This window comes from Ochotona princeps, chromosome 11, assembly GCF_030435755.1.
Source record: "Ochotona princeps isolate mOchPri1 chromosome 11, mOchPri1.hap1, whole genome shotgun sequence".
Lineage (NCBI taxonomy): Eukaryota > Metazoa > Chordata > Mammalia > Lagomorpha > Ochotonidae > Ochotona > Ochotona princeps.
In genome coordinates, this window is record NC_080842.1 from 11,155,410 (window position 1) to 11,169,094 (window position 13,685).

The window sequence follows — 13,685 nt, forward strand, 5'->3', positions numbered from 1 at the left end:
CCTGACGTCTAAGATTAAAGAGCCAGCAGAGTGTGTATCCGGCAGGGACTCACTTTGTTTTCTATATGGCCATCTTGCAGTGCCCTCAGGTGATTTTTTTTTTTTTTTTTAGCATTTCATCTTCATGATCTTCTCATCTCAAGACCCTACTTCCAAATGTTTTCATTCTGGGGCTCAGCTTTCACACACACACACACACACACACACACACACGAAATACCTGGGAATAAATTTAACCTAAAAGGTGAAAAATCTCTACAATTAAAGCTATAAGTCATTGATGAAAGAAATTGAAGAGGATACAAAGAAATGGAAAGACATTTTATGTTCATGGATTGGAAGAATCAGTGCTGCTAAAATGTACATATGTTCCAAAGTGATTTACAGATTTTATATACTCTCATAAATATCTCAAGGATGTTTTCAATAGAACTAGAAGCAACACTACCAAAATTATTATGGCATCATGAAAGATGCAAATAGAGTGATCTTGGACAAAAAGAACTAAAGAAGCACTTTATTACCTAGCTTTAAAATTTATTACAGAACTACAGTAATTTAAAAAATGTAGTTTGGTATAAAAACATCTTTAGACCAATGGAACAGATTGGAGATTGTACAGGTAAACTGATACATTGATAGACAACTGGTCTTTAATAAAAATGCTAAGAACACACATTGGAAAAAAGAATAGCCCTTGAAATGAATAGTTCTGGGAAAATGGGACTAATGAGTGTCAACACAGCAAAGAAAACAATCAGTAGAATGAAGAGACAGCCTGTGAAATGGGAAAATATTTACAAGACATACATCTGAAGGCCCAGCGCAGTGGTCCAGCAGCTAAAGTCCTCACCTTGAATGCCCCGGGATCCCATATGGGCGCCAATTCTAATCCCGGCAGCTCCACTTCCCATCCAGCTCCCTGCTTGTGGCCTGAGAAAGCAGTCAAGGATGGCCCAATGCCTTGGGATCCTGCACCTGAGTGGGAGACCTGGAGGAAGTTCCTGGCTCCTGGCTTTGGATTGGCACAGCACTGGCCATTGCGGTCACTTGGGGAGTGAATCATCGGATGGAAGATGTTCCTCTCTGTCTCTCCTCCTCTCTATATCTGCCTTTCCAATAAAAATAAAACAAATCTTTATAAAAAAGACACACATCTGATGTCAGCAACGCCCGCATTGCTGTATACCCCGAGCCGAGCCGAGTGGAGGGACTAGGGTTACAAAGAAGACACACACTGGGCCATTCGTGCAAAGAGAATGCCGCTTTATTGAAGTCTAGCCTTCCTTTTATACTCTCTGGTTCCTTCCAGTATTTTTCCAATGTTCGAACAGCTCCTAAGACCCCCAGGGGCATCTTGATCAATGGGAAGCAGGGAAGCAGGAACTTGCGGTTAAGCCAGGAACTAAATGTATCAGGCCAAGATTGTGCATCTTGTTACCCCTTGAAAAACAAGCTAAGCTGTGGAGTTAACCCTTGGGAGACCAGGCCCTGCAATCTGATAGGTTAATATTGAGAGTAAATGATTTCAACATCATATAAAAAATCCATCCAGATTATCCAATTTAAAAGTGAACAGTAGATCTAAAGAAACACTTTTAAAGGTAGAAATACAGGTTATCAATGGGTTTGTGCTCAACATTATCATCAGGGAAATGCAAATAAAGATCACAATGAAATGTTACTTTACACCTTTAAGATTTACTAGTGACAGAGAAGCACTCAAAAATGTTGGCAAGAATGTGGAGTAAACGAACCCTTTGCATAGTGTCAGTGGGAATGCAAACTAGGACAGCCATTGTGGGAAGCAAAACGGAAGGTTCTCAAAAAACTAGTCTATGGTGTGGTCCAGGAATCACATTACCAGGTATAAACCCAAGTGAAATGAAATTCATTGGTCAGAAACATCTGAACGCCCATGTTTATTGCAGTATTCTGCATAATAGCTAAGGAACAGAGCAATTTAAGTGTGCATCCACCAGTGATACCTATACACAATGGAACATTAAACACAAAAGGAGGAAATATTGTCATTTGCAACAATGCGGTTGGAATTGGAGATCATTATGTTAAGTAAGCTAAGCACAGAATGACAAATATCACATGATCTCATTTTCATACATGGAGTCTAAACTACAGGTGATCTCATAGACATTTAAAGCATAGTAGTGGTTACCAGAGTTTGGGGAAGTTGGTATAGAGGTAAGTGTGGAGAAATACTGATTTATAGGGATTAAGTTATAGCTATATAGGAGTAAACATTTTTGAGGTTGTATTGTACAATAAGGTGGCTATAGATAATGTGTTTTTCTCCCTAAACAATTTCTAGAAGCTAGAATTTTTGGATGTTTTCACTATAAAGATTATAAATGCTTGAAAGTATCAATGTATTTATTCTGATTGGTTATTACATAATGTAGGCATAGAATGAATTATCAAGCTGACACTCCCATATGGGATCTGGCTTAACCCACTGCCACAATGCCTGCATTGTATTCATCATGTTAGATATCATAGATGATGTTAATAAGACATGGGAGAGAAAGGTGTAGAAGATACCAGGTATATTATGATAGTATTAAATCCAAGGACTGAGAAATGTTTGAATTATTTTCTGTCCTTCCTCTGTACAATATTTCTGTTGAAATTTTGCATAAAACTCCCAATATCATACTCAGTCTCCTTATACTAACTGTGCAAACTCCAATAGATGAACATAGTTGATTTCAAAGAGAGTGAGTGTCCTGATCTATGATGAAAGCACAGACTTAGTGAAGTCTACATAGGATCTTTACTGCCTTTATTTTCACTGTGCTGAATATTGAGACCAACCTCCTTTGTTGAGAAACCAGAGAAAAATGACTGAGCCTATTCATTCATTAACTGAAGAGCAGTCAAAGAAGAGAAACTTGACCATGCCTGCTTCCCAGAGTCAAGCTCTCACCTGTTCTTCATTGGGTGTGGATGTGAGAATTTGGAGTAAAGTGTATAGATGGTTTTTATTATTGTAACTCTCACAAAAAAAAATTGAGCCTATGTTAGTATTGTGAGCTCCTGCCTATTAAATCAACAACCCACTGGTGCTGGAGGTGAAGCTTATTTCGGATATTGGCTAGAGGCAGAGGTATGGGAGGGACAGATGTGACCCATTGATGGTTTTTCTTCTGTTAACTCACTGGGTGTAGCAGCTGAGCATGTGATCAGAGATGTGGCTGGATCCATAAAAAGATAGGACCAACCTGATCAATAAAGGTTCCTTTCTTCTCTCTAGTGCTCCTTTGTAGCCCCCTGCAACAGTGACATTTGCAGCTTAATTATCAGCACTGAATCTTTTGAAATGAATCAGAACTAGATGGTGATTAATGCATCCAAGGGTATTAAGTCAAGAATCCATTCCTTAATGTTTGTTCCACTCAATCTGTGACCACATTGTTTAACTTAACTTACCAGGGGAGAATATACAAATCTAAATAGGCCATTATGAGTATTCAGAATACGTAATTTAAGAAATTTAAGGACTGTCCTTGTAAGTAAAGGGTGATACTAATAGTGATTTTGAGTTAGAGGAGTTAACCTAACAGATTTTGAAATGAAACCAACATGTTGCTTCTTGTATGAGTACAAAAAGAGTAAATTTGTTTGATGTGTCCCTCCACCCACAGAAAAGGGAAAAAACCCAGTACTATGCAAGACTATCCTTGGTGAAGCCATAAAATGATTAACTTTTGACTTCTGAGCATGTCTTTTAGGGTTTTTAAAATTCATTTCCTGTAGATAATGACACACAAATAGAGAAAGAAAGTGACAAACGACGAGAGAGAAAGAGACACAGAGAGACAGTGAGTGAGAGAGAGAAGTCTCATCTAATTCGCTCTAAAAGGTCGCAGGGTCAAAGCTGGGAGGCCAAACTCAATTCAGGACTCCCATAGAGGTGACAGGAACAAAATCAACTAAGACATCACTGTGATCACCTGGGAAGTGAATCAACAGATGAGAATCTTTCCCTCTCTCCCTCGGGTAACTGTGACTTTCAAATAAATGAATACATCCTCAAAAGAGTAGATCTATTGATCCTTTATTTAATAATCAATGTTTTTTTCGCATTTACTTTTAACATATTGGTTACTCATTACTATGTCAATTAATTCCATAATGATGTAAATTTTTGCTGATGGTATGTTGGAGCTTTTAATTGACTGGGATGATACTCTGCTGGCTCTGTCTTCAGACCAGAGAGGGTATACCTAAGAAGCCGTTGAACTTGACTGGACAATAAGATGCTGGACTATATGTTTTGTATACGCTTGCAATGGGGGAATCTCAACTGAACTTGAGCTGTGGTTATGCAACAAGGTGGAGGAATCCACCATGGTGGGAGGGTTTGGGGAGGGGTGGGGAAAAAAAAAAGAATTCTAAAAAAAAAATAATCAATGTTTTTAAAATTATTCAGAATTTCGAACAGCCTCAACTTCATCCATGTTATTTAACACATTTTTTTTTTAAATTGAGAACTTATTGTGGACCAGGATGCAACAGTGAATGGGACTGACAACCTCTGATCTCACAGAGCTTAACACTCTAAAATGCCTTCACATTTCAGATGCATTGAGAAAGCTTTGATTTCTTTACTTTGTAAGAATCCCATGAGATGGAGCTCACCTTCTGAAGCCCCACGACTCTGTTTTGAAACATGAAATGTGATATAGAAGAGTTGTATTTATAGAGTGGACTAAATGGGCCGTAGTAATAACAAGATGTTTTTAAAGTACTCACAGTTCAGCCTTGCAGTGAGCTGGCAAGTCTGGAAGCACATCTTGCCTCTGTTCTTTGTGTTCTTTTCTCCAGGGTGGATTCCCATTCCTTGGGAGAGGGGCATGTCTGCTGTCAGCCGTGGGTGATTTCTGGCAATCACAAGCGCTCTGGCCTGGGGGACACGAAGAAAGAAGGAAGGTGAGCCACTGGGGTGAGGGGTTCCATTCTGCTGCAAGGACATCTGTTCACCTCGAGCCAGAGAGCCTGGGTAAGTCAATATTTACGTAGCCATGGTGCCTCAGAAAGGGTGAAAAGTTTTCTCTCAGGAGCCCCAGTCCATCACTGTGTCCGTAGTGCACACCCCATTAGTAAGAAGGCTCATTTCACCACTGCAATGATCTGCTCTGCCGAGAGAGTGAGGGTCGTTTAGATGCATGTCCTTAAGCATCAACATTTCATCACGGATGTGTGCTACTTCCTGCTTTGGGAATCTGAAAATCTCAGCTCCAGCATGGTGACTAACCTGGAAGGGATGGAGCAGCAACAATGAAAACAAAACCGGGGTCTGTGGCAATCATCTCCACCCAGTCCATTCGTGTATTTGGTTTTGCATTTGCTCTAGGGCTGCCTTTGGAAACCTATTTCAGCAACCTGAATTCAGAAAGGCAATGGTGTAGGTCTCTCTATGGATTCATTTTGTTGAAAGACTGTGAAAATATAATTAGTCCTGCCATCTGGAACACTTTGAAAGTGAAAAGGGGCGCCATCGACTAAACCAGGGCAGGAAACCTAACTGGGACACGTGGTGGCTTAGGTAAAGGGAGCATGGGAAAGAGCAGTGTTAGGCACCGCTGTGATCAGAAGCAGAGGTGCTTGGAAAGAAAATGGTCATTAATATTCACTAAGGTCCTCTGACTTGGCACTGTGCTAGGTGCTGTTACATATACCAGTGTTTATTATAACAGCCATTTGAGACTAGTAGTTTGCATTTTCCTCTGCTTTTTAGAATACAAAATTAAGTAAAATTCAGTTTAACCTTGGTGGGTAAAATTTTAAACATTTCGTGTGTGTGTGTGTGTGTGTGTGTATATAATTTAAAGCGAAGTAACAGAGAGAGAGGGAGAGAGAGATAAGCAGGTCAAATGCTTTTTTTGTTTTTTTTTTAATATATGTATTTTTATTATACTATTTATGTATCTGAGGTGAAGGGGGATATTGAGGGAGACTCCCCACCCAGTCTCCCACCCGCCCAAAGTCCCGGATGTGGGGCATGCTCTGAGATACTTGTTCAAGTGGTCTTAATAGTTCTCCAGTTATGGATCGCTGCCAGTCTCACCACTCCCAGCTCGATTAGGTCATTGAAGAATCCACTGATTGTCACAGTCCATCACAGAGTCTCTTCATTTGCCCAGTATTTCGCTGCCCAACATTTAGCTGAGGTGGTTGATTGACCTGTTCCGTCCTCCGTCCTCTCCTGGCCAGGGCTCTGAGTCCAGCAGTTCGATTGGGGAGATCACCAAAGAAAATTTGAGGTATTCCCAGATCAGATTCCCGGATGTTCCAGCAAGCACCGGGCCCGACACAATCCATCGCCACGATCAGCTGGTGGTTGCAATCGCTGGGCTGGCTCCGCTCTCAGTCCCGACTTGCACTGGAACCAAGGGTGTTGCAGTCCAGCCTGGTTCTGCCCAGCACGCACTAGACTTTTTCATCAACCAGTGGGGGCTGCAGCCCTGTCGGGGCGACGCAGGTCAAATGCTAAGCTGAAGGCTAGGCTAAGCTAGGGACTGCATTTGGGGTATTTGTTACCTGTGATCAACCTATTGTGTAATAAAATGCCCCAAGCTCTTAGCCATGCTTTCCCCTGCCTCTGATAACCACTTCCCACCTCCGTATCTCCAACTTCTGTGTGCTGAGGTTTTTATATTCCATTATGGTGAAACATGCAGTATTAGTCTTTTTTGGTACCTGCCTTTTTTTCCTTTAACATAGTGACCTTGGGTTCCATCCATGGTTTTGCAAATGACTTTTTGCCTTTTTTGGGGGTGGTGATGGTGGTTGAATGATATTCCATTGTGTATATGTACCACATTTAGCCACTTGGCCACTGTGCCGGGCTCCATGTTGAGTGTTTTCTTGTTGACCTATATGATATTTGTGTGTCTTAGGCTGAGAAATTTCTGTTTAGATCTACCAGAATACTACTTATTTTACAACTGGGTTTTTTGATTGTTGTTATTGAGTTGAATTCCTTACACATCTTGGTTACTAATTTTTTTGTTACCTGTATAGTTTGCAAATAGGTCCTCCCATTTTGTAGGTTAAATCTTCATTCTGTTGATCCCCCTTCATTTTCTGAGCAGATTACTGGTATGTGTGAAGAATCAAACCATTGGTTTAGGAGAATATAGTATGAATTTGCCTGAATGAACTCAGGGACTCCTCTGTTGAGATTCAGCCCTGTTAGAAAATCTCTCATGGACTAACAAGATATTAACCGAGACCACCTATGAGAGAACACCAGAATGTCCCCCAAGAGTCTGACTTCAAATCTAGTGTAGTTGACTATTAATTGTGTATGTGTGTATTACCTTTTGAAGCTGAGAAAATAAAAAGGAGAATTAAGAGCAAAAAAAGCAGAAGGAAGAAAAAATACTTTAGCTAGTTAAAGTATGTACTGAAAAAAAAAACCCAGCTATATGATAGCTGAAGTGCCATTCTGGCAGAGAATGGCACCTTCCAGCACATCAATTAACTTCCCCAGTTTTCTTCCTGGAAAGTAATTATAGCCAAGAACCACTCCATAGATTAATAGGCTCCTAAAGTGCTAAGATTTATTAGAAGTGTTAAAAAGGAAGATGAAAACTTATTTGAGATTGGAAAGACAGAGGCTCATTTTGAAAGCCTTAAATGGTGGCTTTATCATATAACTTAATTGAAGCAGGGCATATAAATTATATATATAAATTTATTCAATATGATCTAATTAATGAGTGACAGGTTGGAATCTCAACAACAAGGTTGTTTACAATAACGTGCAGTTGTTAATTTTATGTACTAACTGGCATAGGATAAGAGGGCTAACTAGCTGATAAAATATTATTTCTGGGATTGTCTATCAGGACATTTCCAGAAGAGATTAGCATCTGAACCAGTTCACTGAGTCAAGAGGCTCACTCTGACCAGTGTATGTGGGCGCATTCCATCTGCTGGGGACCCAAATGGGACAAAAAGACAAAAAAGGAAGATGTCTGTCTTTTCTTAGGCTAGGGCCTCCCTCATCTCTTGCCCTGGTATATGGATACTGGGGAATCTTGAGCCTCTGGACTCAGGTCTTGGATTGGGACCAGGATTTACATCAATAGCTCCCTGACTGTCCGGTTTGCTGATAGGCCATTTCTTTCATCTCTCTTTTTAAAGACTTATTTATTTATTGAAATATAGAGTTACATAGAGATAAGGAGATATATATATATATATATATATATAGAGAGAGAGAGAGAGAGAGAGAGAGAGATTCCATTTGCTGGTTTACACCATGAATGGCTGCAACACTGGGCCAGGCTGAAGCCAGGAGCCTGGAGCTTCTTCCAGATCTCCCATGTGATTAGCAGCTATCCTCTGCTGCTTTCCCAGGCAAATTAGTAAGCAATTTAACCCACTGTGGCACAGCACCAGCCTTGAGGCAATTATGATAAATCCCTCTCTGCCTCTCTCTGTTTCCATCTCTCTGTATTTGCATATCTTTCTCTATTTCCAACTCTGTCTGTACTTCCTCCATCTCCTGTTGGTTCTGTTTTTCTGGAGAGTCCTACCACTAGGACATTGATTCTCTAAGGTTCTTATTTCACCCTGTCTTCTGAAAAACCAAAACCTCAAAAATAAACTTTCTTACACAGATGCTCAGCTTAGAATGGAATTATATCCAATTTACTCATTAGTAAGTTAAAAGTATCATTAGTCAAGAATGCATCAACTGCAGCTAATACACTGTATAACTGAGCTTAGCAACCCATTACCCTGTAGAATGTCATTTCTGGTCACATGATTGTGGACCTAACTGGGAGCTGTATGTGTTGCTCAGGATCAAAAAAGAGGACTTGACTGCATAGCACTAGCCTGGGCAACAAATAACCATCAGAACTGGAAATACACTTTGTATTGAATGAGTATTGTTTTCATGCCATTGTGAAGTTGAAAAATTGTGGGTAGGACTATCTAGTCTCTGACTAGATATGTAGCCACAGACTTTCAGATGATAAAATAGTGGAGACCATTACAGAAGCAAAGCAGAGGCACTGGTAGAGGAGAAAAAGAGTTAAGAGGAACCTATGAGCAGGCTAGCACTGGGGCTAAAGGAGAGAACTGGTGAGGCTGGTGCATGCAGCTGGAATTGCAGAGAGAAGGCTTTCCATGGGCTCCTCACAGAGCCAAAAGTCAGAGTTTCAGTTTCAGGAAATCCCCAACTAGGAAATCAGATGTTGCAAGCTTTGGGCTTTGGGGACAGACTCATGAGAGAGATAAATTTCAACATCCTAAAAATTGCTGGATGATTTCTTGGCTTCTGAGGACACTGAGTGGAGCCAGGGTGGAACCACCCATCCTCCCTCCTTCCATGTGCAGCTGGCTTCAGTGCCCGGTAGCCTACTGCCTAGCATGCTTGCATCACTACGGCAACCTTGCCCAGCTATGCTGCTGCAGGGCTGCTGCTGAAGGCGCCCAGGGCTTTGGCACACCAGAGGGTCATTCAGGAAGGGCAGGGAAGGCATGGAGAGAGCAGCCTCTCCCCTGCTGGGGACTAGAGGGAACCTAAGCAATAGTGAGGGTGAGGCTGCTGGAGGACTCAAGGGTTTCAGCAATGATCTCAGCTCTGTCAGCCTCTGGGTGACCTTGGGAAGCACTTTTTTTTCTTTCTTTTTTGAAAGTCTGTGACAGTTTGATCAGAACCTCCAGACAAAACACGCAAGTTCAGCCAAATGAGTGCCTCCTGCGTTTGCCTGTTTGACATCAGGTAGGCGCAATTGTTGCCACACTGGACTTCAAATTGTACTTTTTTTCTCCCCAGAGATTTATTTATTTATTTATCTACTTACTTACTTATTTAAAAGAAGATTTACAGAGGGAGAAGGAAAGACACACAGAGAGATCTTCCATCCACTGGTCTACTTCCCAAATAGTCACAATTGCTGGAGCTGGGCTGATCTGAAGCAAGGAAACTGGAGTTGCTTCTGGGTCTCCCACATGAGTGCAGGGGCCCAAGGACATGGGCCATCCTCCAATGCTTTCCCTGGCCATTTAGCAGAGAGCTGGATCGGAAATGGAGCAACCAGGATGTGGGTGACAGAATGAGTGGACCCCGTTCCTGTGGGCACACACACGAGTCAGGTCTGTGATCACCTCAGATGAGATTTCTTTGAGGGTCCTCCCTTCTGAACTGTTGGACTCAGAACGCCAACGCCGGGGAGAGTGGCAGGACCTGTGATCTGATGGCAGAGTGCATGTGTCTGAACAGGGCCTCCCCAGTTACTGAAGATGGTGCAGTGTACAGCGTACCCAGATGCACATGGGGAATTTGGCAGTCCACTGAAGCCTGTGGAGATCATCTGGTACCATAGCAGAGGAAGGTGGGCAGAACAAATTGGTCCACTACCCCAGTGAAGCTTGATAGCAAATTTCTGGGTGAATGGAGACTCTAAGGTGGACTATGTCAGCCAATGGACCTTGAAAAGATTTCCTCATCCTTGGATCTGCGAGATTGACAGCATGTCAGAGCTATTGAAATCATCTGAACAGAACCCTCAGAAATACTCCACATAGGGGACCCTAGGATGACATCGGATGGCCGTTCCCAATCCCTGGTTCCTGAGGTAGCTGGAAGGCTGGGTATGGTTTCTCTTCTTATCTCTTCTCTCCCCCTAGATATAGGAAAAAGAAAAAGAAAATGGAAATAATGGACTCATCCACTTTCCCCTAACCCTTGATCCTTCCCATCCTAATCAACTGTGTAAATATCATCAAAAATTAAAAAAAAAGAAAGAGAGAGAGAGGGGGAAAAAGAAATGGAGCAGCCGGGACTTGAGCCGGCACCCATAAGGGGTGCCAGTACTTCAGGCGCAGGCTTAGTCATGGTGTTGGCCCCTCAGGTTTACTCTTAGAAAAGCAGCTGCAAAGGAGTCCTGCCCAACTGCCCCCCGCCCTCTCCTAACACCACTGAAAGGAATTATGGGCAGACATTCAACAATGGAGACGGGTTCCATGATGGTACTACGCACAGAGGAACTGGGATTCATTTGGGTTATTTAGGCTAAACTGGGAGATGACTGGAAAGGGACTGGAGACTGAGAGTTGGCTTGTGTTTACAAAGCTTCTGAGCTGCTTCCCAGTGAAATGGAGAACTTGTCCATGTCATGTTTACAAGTGTTCCATATTTCTTCTGGGCTCTGCCCACAGAGATAATTGATTAAACTGAGCTAATCATTCATTGTTTTAGGTTTGTTGCAAGGATGTTCCCAGAGTAAATCTAGGTTGAAAATAGCCAGGAGTGAGTGGCAGCATCTCTACTTACTTACCTCCCATTGACTCTAGACATTTAAAGTGAGCTTGGCAATGATCTCAGTAAGAAAAGTGACAGGTGGCTTTTCGTGGTGGGAGATTTCATATCCATTTGGGCCCCTGTGTTTACTGCCTCTCAAAGAAACCATGACAACCATATTTGTGTCTGTTTCCTTTCCCCTAGATGTTTCTGCTTCCATCTGTTAGATATTCCCTGATGGATTCAACTTCACATTTTTTTCTTCCTCCCTGTAAGTGGAAGCACACTTATGTGAGTCTGTTTAAAAAAAGAAATAAAATGTGGTAGTTGGCTTAATAAATTGTGAAATACCTTCTCCCACATTCCTTCCTTCTTAATTTTCACTGGCACGCAAACATGTTCATTTGTTTGGTTTGTCAGAAAGTCCCTGGGTAATATTTAGAGAAGTATCATCCCAGTAGGAAAACTGCCCTTCTTTGTTGCTGTTTATTTTTTAAAAATTCTTCTGCCTTTTGCTTTGTTTGAGAAGGAAAGAGAAAGAAAAGACAGAAACAGAGACTAGCTCAATATTTAAAATTCTCAAAACACCTGGTTTGGGCCAGGGCCAAAGCTGTGAGCCAGGAGTACAATCTAGGTTTCCCCCATGGGTGGCAGGAATCCAGTTACTTGAGCCATTACTGCCTCTCCCAAGGTCTGCATTGGCTGCAAGTTGGAATCACGAACCATAACTTGGAATTGAACCCAAGTGCTTGGCTGGGGCACATAGGCATCTTAACCACTAGATCAAATGGCCACCCTGGTATTTATCTTTGGGACCAGCAAGTGGCTTCTTCATTCTTGGGGCTTAGTGGTATCCATCTTATTGCTTTCAAAGCATCATGGGCCCTTTTTAACTGCAGAACTGTGAGCAATAAAAAAAAAAAAAAAAAAAAAAAAAAACCTGACAACAACAATAGCAGCAAAACCCCAAATCTCAAACTGCAGCCTTGAGTCTCTTCTTTTTCCAAGAACAGGCCATACACAAAGATGAAATGTAAATGCATTAGACATCTAAACCTACACCCAGAGACCATCAAACTTTTGGAAGAAAAAGTTGCACATACTCTGCAAGACATAGGAATGGGCAAAAACTTCTTAGAAAAAACACCAAAAGCAAAAGAAGACTAAAATAAAAAACTGGGACTACATTAAGCTAAGGAGTTTCTGCACAGCAAAGGAAACAATCAACAAAATAAGAAACCAACAGAATGGGAGAAGATTTTTGCACACTACACAGAAGACAAAGGGCTAATTTCCAGAATATACATAGAGCTCCACAACAACACCACCAAAATAAACAGACCAGTCAAGAAATGGACACAGGAAATGGACAGACACTTTACAAAGGAGCAAATTCAATGGCTATCAAACACATGAAAAAATGATCAAGCTCTCTGGCAATAAGGGAAATTCAAATAGAAACAACACTGAAGTTCTACCTAATACCTGAACGAATCTCACATATGCAGAAAACTACCAACAACACTTGCTGGTGAGGTTGTGGAGAAAAGGGAACCCTATTCCACTGCTGGTGGGAATGCAGGCTAGTGCAGCCTCTATAGAAGTCAGTATGGAGAACACTTAGGCAATTAAAAATTCACCTACCATACGACTCAGCAATACCACTTCTAGGAATATATCCAAAAGAGTTGTTATACGACAAAGCAACATGTGCCCCAATGTTTATTGCAGGACAATCAACAAGCGTAAGAACTTGAAGCAACCTAAATGCCCATCAACAGAAGACTGGATAAAGAAACTGTGGTTCATCTACATTATGGAATACTACACAGCGATTAAAAAAAAATGAAATGCTTTACTCTGTGGCCAAATGGGCCAAACTAGAGACCATAATGCTAAGGGAAATGAGCCAGTCCTAAAAGGTTAGATATCATGTATCTGCTCTAATATAATATAATATGATGTCAAATCTAGAGATAGCATATGTGAATCTTACTCTGTGTCAATCAATGTTATTTCATACTTACTCGTACCTAATGTAACAAGAACTTGTGTAGTAAATAATAAATTCACCATCCACAAGAAGTGGATTGTTTATAACCACCTGTGAGTGTCAGTGTCCACATAGAACTGTTATTGGTACGGGCGCCCATAAACAACGAAGGCCTAATCCTCACTGTACCTATGTTAGGGCCCCAGGATACAAGAATTAACCTACAATAAAAAATTATTCTTCTATATGGTGGGAGATGCTCCAGTGGAAGCATGATGAACTTGGGAAAACTCATGATGGATACGCGTTATGATTCTAGAGAGAAGAGAGGGGAGGTGAGGGAATCTGCGGAGGGGGAGAGGAGTGTCTACCACCAATTAAATTGTATCAAAAAAACAAAAAAAATAA

General features: G+C 41.5%; 1 protein-coding gene and 1 long non-coding RNA gene across 2 annotated transcripts in view; one reads left to right on the forward strand and one right to left on the reverse strand.

Moving 5' to 3' along the window:
• FUT10 (fucosyltransferase 10) overlaps nt 1-13,685 on the forward strand; it is a 439,987-nt gene that overhangs the window by 84,258 nt on the left and 342,044 nt on the right. The window contains exon 6 of the transcript XR_009246242.1: nt 4,846-4,950. The gene's annotated coding sequence lies outside the window, so the exon portion shown is untranslated. The remainder of the gene's footprint in view (nt 1-4,845; nt 4,951-13,685) is intronic.
• Nucleotides 4,530-13,685, reverse strand: part of LOC131481361 (uncharacterized) — a 34,836-nt gene continuing 25,680 nt past the window's right edge. Inside the window, exon 3 of the long non-coding RNA XR_009246249.1 lies at nt 4,530-4,924. This is a non-coding gene — a long non-coding RNA (uncharacterized LOC131481361). The remainder of the gene's footprint in view (nt 4,925-13,685) is intronic.